We start from the raw sequence: 6,000 nt of genomic DNA on the forward strand, positions 1-6,000 counted from the left end.
ATATATATATATCCAACTTGCTATCTCTGCAAACTTGTTTATATACCAATCTATATTACAGTCGAACCAACTCTTGTATAGATGAACCCTATGGGACATGCTATTTGAATATCAATTCTTTGTTAGAGAAATAGTGTTACATATGGGAATTGTAATTTGCATATATAATTTGGAGAAATGTATATTTAGAAGAACATTTCTATTGATACACATAGAGATATGGAACTGGTGCTTGATATTGGACTGGTGGATGTTGATTCAGTTTCATTCTGTGTATTGTATAAAAAAAAATCAAAACACAGAAGGACATGGATGAAAGGACGAGAAAATGACTGCTTTTGTAAGTACACTTGCTGCAGCAGCAACAGTTATTGCGGTGGGAGAATATTGCACTAGTCACTTATTTAGAACACCCTTAAGATTTGGGGACTATGAAAGAAGCAAGATAATAAATGGGATAATTATAGCCAGAGACAATGAGTGCGTGGCACAACTCAGAATGAACAAGGCTATATTCTTCCACCTATACTCCTTTCTCAGGGATAGGAATATCCTTCCGAATGGGAAACATGTAAGTATAGAAGAACAACTTGTCATGTTCCTTCATACAATAGGGCATAATGTGTGAAACTATGTCATCAAGCATCGCTTTATAAGGTTAGGAGAAACCATAAGCCGATATTTTAGTAAAGCTTTAGATGTTATTGCCGGACTATATTCAGAGTTTGTGAAACTCCCAAGTGCGGATACATCTAACGAGATTCTAGACAATCCCAAATTGAGCACGTACTTTCAGGTATGCTCAATTTTAATCAGTAGTATTCAACATCCTTGTTATAAGATTCTTTCCTTCTTTTCTGATAATGTATCTTCAAATTATGACTGTATTGGTGCAATTAATGGGACCCACATATGTGCTTACATTGGAAAGTGCAACCTACTATAACAGAAAAGGGGTCCTCTCTCAAAACGTGATGGCCACATATACATTTGATATGAAGTTCGTATATGTGCTCACCGAATGGGAGGGATATGCCTCTAATGCACACGTCTTACACAATGCATTGACGCATTCCCATGATCGCTTTACTATCTTCGAGGATATTTCGTGTTTATCTATATGATGAAACTTCTTCATAATATGATTAATGTGAAATTATATTAATAATTACCTATAATTATAATTGTAGGTAAGTACTACGTAGTTGATGCTAGTTACGCTCATTCACTCGAATTTATGGCTCCTTACTGCGGTGTATGGTACTACTTCAATGAATACCGCACGGGCCGCAATCCTTCCAACAAGAAAGAACTATTCAACTACAAACATGCTCAACTATGAAACGTTATAGAGCAGATTTTTGGAGTACTGAAAGCTCGCTTTCCGATCCTCAAATCAGCTCCACCATACAACCTTTTAACACAACTGAATATAGTGATCGCATGTTGTTTGTTAAACAACTTTATCCATTTTTTTGGGGGGGATGGTATTGTCGAAGATGAGGTTACATCGACAGATGTAACGGAGGGTATAAATCCATCACTAGTTGAGATTAGTTCTCTTGATGATGGACAGATGATTATTAACATCACACAACATGAGAAAGACGAATGGGCAACATTTCGAGACAATCTTGCTTTTGGGATGTGAAATGATTCTCATTATATGAGTTGTAGCGTATGAAAATCACATGTTTATATGTTATTTTGTAGTAGGAAAAATCGATCTCATTGTACTCAGTTATTTACATGCATGTGTCTAAAGTACTCAAGTTGGATGCTTAAAATTATGATTATCCTCCCTTTCAACTTATATCATGTTTGGAATGTTGTATTTTAAATTATTTTAAAATATTATAGTGATTTAAAATATCCGTCGGGACAGGCCATGGCCGTGGCCATAGGTGCGCATGTGCCCTACAGATGTGTCTTTTCACTTAAGTCTGAAAGGTTGAATCCTTTCATATTTTGTTTTGAAAAGTTGTCTTTTTAAGCCTAATAGTCACACCAATTGGGTTTAAACCCAATAGTCACAACCCTTTTTCAAATGGTGTCTCTATACCCTTAAACAGTGTCTTCACAAAGTCTATAAATAGACTTTTTCTCATCTGTTTTAGTGTGTAATAAAAAGTTTGTTTTACGTTAAAAATATAGTTTAAGTATTTTCTAGTTCGGGTTAAGACTACAAGTGGTTCGAGCCCATGTACAGTGAGTGCACCATCGTTGTACCCTGTAGGTCGATTGCTTTAGAAACCTGTTGCACTTGGGACGTTGTCCAAGGGGAGCAAATTCGATTTCAAGCCAAGTGACTCACGTCACGCCTCAACTTTTATAAACCGATAAGTTTTCTCTTATTCTCAATTTAAATTTATTTTGTTTAAATAGTTTTCCAAACTCCATATCCCAACAATCTTGAAATCGAATATATTTGAAAAACTATTTAAGAATTACGGTTGCATCTATCTGGTTGAAATAGCCCAAAATGAAACCACACCAACCCGATTTGTGAGTCATAGCCCATATAATCTAGAGTTATCATATCCCACCTAATGGTCAGGATCTTGTAAATACATGCAACATAAGTTCTTTGGACCACATGTACAAAATCATGTATAAAAGTGAACGTATGCCCCGCTTAAGAATGGTTAGAGAACTTTAGATCTTAATATATATATATATGAGAATGGTTGGAATATGATCAAACATATGAGAGGTCTGGATTCCTGGACAATTGGCCAGGTTCGTTGTAACCTCCGTTAGCACATAGTATGAACCTCAAGTTGTTAGATGGGTTCGGCTAAGGCTATCTTGGTTGCTAGAGATATGACCTACATATAGTCTTTATGTTTCAATAATGAGATTTCTTGGAAATTTTCATTAAATAAATAAATATGTGGAGATGGCTCAAATCCAAAGGGGCTTTAAAAAAAAAGTAATAATAAACCGATAATCTAACCACTTGATCAGTGGGAATGAAGTGGATGGTTAGAATCATCTATCCTAATTGCTCGTAGGTTTATTCTCTTATAAGTTTGCTCTCCTAGGCAACCTTTTAATACTTTAGCAGAGTACCATGATTCATACGCATGCATTCTATAATTTTATATGTTATATGTCTTTAGATAATCTAATCCAGGCCCAATTTTGATGATCAAGACTATTCAGCTAATGTGTCGGACCATATATAATGTGTTTTACCAAAATATTCTTCCGTTGGATAATCTTACATGTCCAACTTATGGAGTGCAAGTGGATGGTGTAAGTGCTATAGTTTATATCCCTGTAAGTTGTCAAATTTGTGGTGACAAAATCTCTGTTATGTTATATATAACCTGCTTAAGTGAAGCTCTCTCAAGGATCAACATTCATGACTTCATGAACAAGCTAAGCTCACAACAAGCAAAGCTCTCAAGTACAAGACTCAAGATCTTGAATGAAAGAACTGATCACAAGACAAGACTCTTGAATGCAAGAACTGCTCACAAAACAAGACTCAAGCCAAAAAGAAAGTACAAGGCAAGACTCAAGCTGAAATCAAGACTTCAAGACTGATACTTCAAGGTCACTTGTTCCTAATGCTTCAATGTCCATACTTCATGATTGAGGTTTGTTTGACCATAGGATGACCTTAGAAGTAGGTCATTTCGGATACATAAGTCGAATGTTATTTTACATGTGATTGGTCTGTTCTTCGACCAGTCTTAGGTCTGTTTTGACTAGTCCTAGACTTGCTTCGACCAGTCTAAGATATTCCTCGACCAGTCGTAAGTTTGTTACAAATTTTGGATAAAATCATTAGCCTTGACTAATCCAGAATACATTCGACCGATCGTAGGAAGTGTCGGCCCGATCTTCGACCGATCGTACAATCTACGACTCGAAGTCGGCGAACTTTGCGAGGACCTACGACCGATTGAAGGAAACCTACGACCGATCGTAGGTGACCTACGACGATCGTAGAAGCAGTCGAGCATATCCCGCCGGATTTTTCAAATATATGTTGCTTCGACTAGTCGTAGAGCACTCTAGACAACGAAGAACTGATCTTCTCACCTCTCAATAGAGCACGAATCTCTTAAGAAATTATCGATTGAATTATTCAAGCCAATCTTCGTCGAACTTCTGAGAGATAATTCTGTGCTCCATCTAAGCTAAGTGTGCTTATTTAATATCTTCTTTCCTTAGCTTTATTTTAATTGATTTTGTTTCTGTTATTCCAATCTGATTTGAAAAGAGGAATTGTTATTCCCTTTCTTTGGAATCAAAATCAATTAAGGCAAGCCCTATTTTGGTTTAATTTAAAATCTATTAGAACTAGAACCATTGTAATCAAGTACTGGACATTGAACTTGGACATTCAATAATCTTGATTTGGTTCTACCGGGCTGCTACAACGAAGGAGATTTTCAGGTATTTTACATATTGTAAATTCCTTTCTATTATTTTGGTTTCTTTCAAGATTTGCCAGAAAAATCTTGTTATTTTGGTTATCTGAGGAAAGCCAGGAAAACTCAGAAGTGGGGTTTTTTTTAATTGTGTAAGCCCACATACAAAGACACAATTGTAAGGGTTTTGGGTGAACCTGGGAAAACCTATTTTTAGTGAACGCTAATATCCCCTGTGTGAGGATATTAGGAGTGGAGTAGCTTTTTGTGTGGCTGTTGTATAACAGTTGGTGAACACACAGGCGAACCACTATAAACCCTTGTGTTGTGGTTGATTGTTTTACTCTTCTAATTTTTATTCTTTTTGTGGGATGTATGTATGGTGGTGAATGTTGTAATTATTTCAAGCTTTGTGAGAATGTTGTAATAGCTTAGAATTTACTTTCTGCCATTCCTTTATAAGCTTGATTTGCAATTTCATTTGAAAGTTGTTCCAGCAAGGTTGCCCTGCCATTTTTATGGTGTATGGCTGTCCCTAGAACAATACATCTTTAATTACAAGTTATTTCATTTCAGTTTATATTTAATTCTGTATTCCTCTTCGATTTGAGACTTGATACAAAGACCTTTATAGAAATAAGGTTGTCCTACCATAAACTCTGTTTTTGGTGTAAGGTTGTCCTTAGAATAACGTTTGTATCAACCTCTCAAGATCTGAATTTTGAGGTTGTTTTTCTTTCCTGCATTGTTATTTAATTTGGCTATCATTTTCTTTATTATTCCGCTGTTATAAGTTTTTATTTGGCATTGTCTTATTCACCCCCCCCCCCCTCTAAGACATATAGCTTGGCCTTTTCAGATGGTTTATTGTTCACTTTATGTCTAAAAATTTTAGATGGTTGGGAAGATATTTGATGGCCATTGATGGTGGGTGGCACAAGAGTACATGGTCTGAATCGTGAAAAGATGGGGCATACTATATTTTTGGTGCTAGAACAAATATAACATGTCATAATTTTGATCAAGTGCATATTAAGGAGTTGATTTTTGTATGATTGATGTGCATAGAATAAATAGTTATATTGATGTTGATATTTAGAAATGCAGTGGAATGCACGGTTACATATTAAGGCGTCATTGCACACATGTTTGTAACATGAGTAGTTCATTAGCGGGTCCTTCTTTGTATTTATAGTGACCTAAAATTTAAGTTATAATGTGGACCAACTATTGGTATGAATGACCTTTATAATAATAAGTGCACAAAATGAATAAATGAGTATGCTATATTGAACTTGATCAGATCAATGACCAAGTCTATCAAACCATGGGCCCACTTATCACTGTGTATTTATAGACAACATATATTATTCCTTTTGTATCATGTATCTTGTGGCCATTGATTCATTCTATGTGAATTGATGATTGATATGTTTGAGTCTTGTTTCCATGTGTCACATGTACAAAATATAGTCTTCCTATTATAACATGAAACATTAGACAATATTTGATACTTGATATATAGACACTTAGAAATTGTACATATGTGGAAAACATCTCATTTATAAAAATTTGAAATTATAGGGGTTATGTAATTAGAAAGTTACATATCCAT

Source organism: Magnolia sinica, chromosome 8 (assembly GCF_029962835.1).
Source record: "Magnolia sinica isolate HGM2019 chromosome 8, MsV1, whole genome shotgun sequence".
Taxonomy (NCBI): Eukaryota; Viridiplantae; Streptophyta; class Magnoliopsida; order Magnoliales; family Magnoliaceae; genus Magnolia; species Magnolia sinica.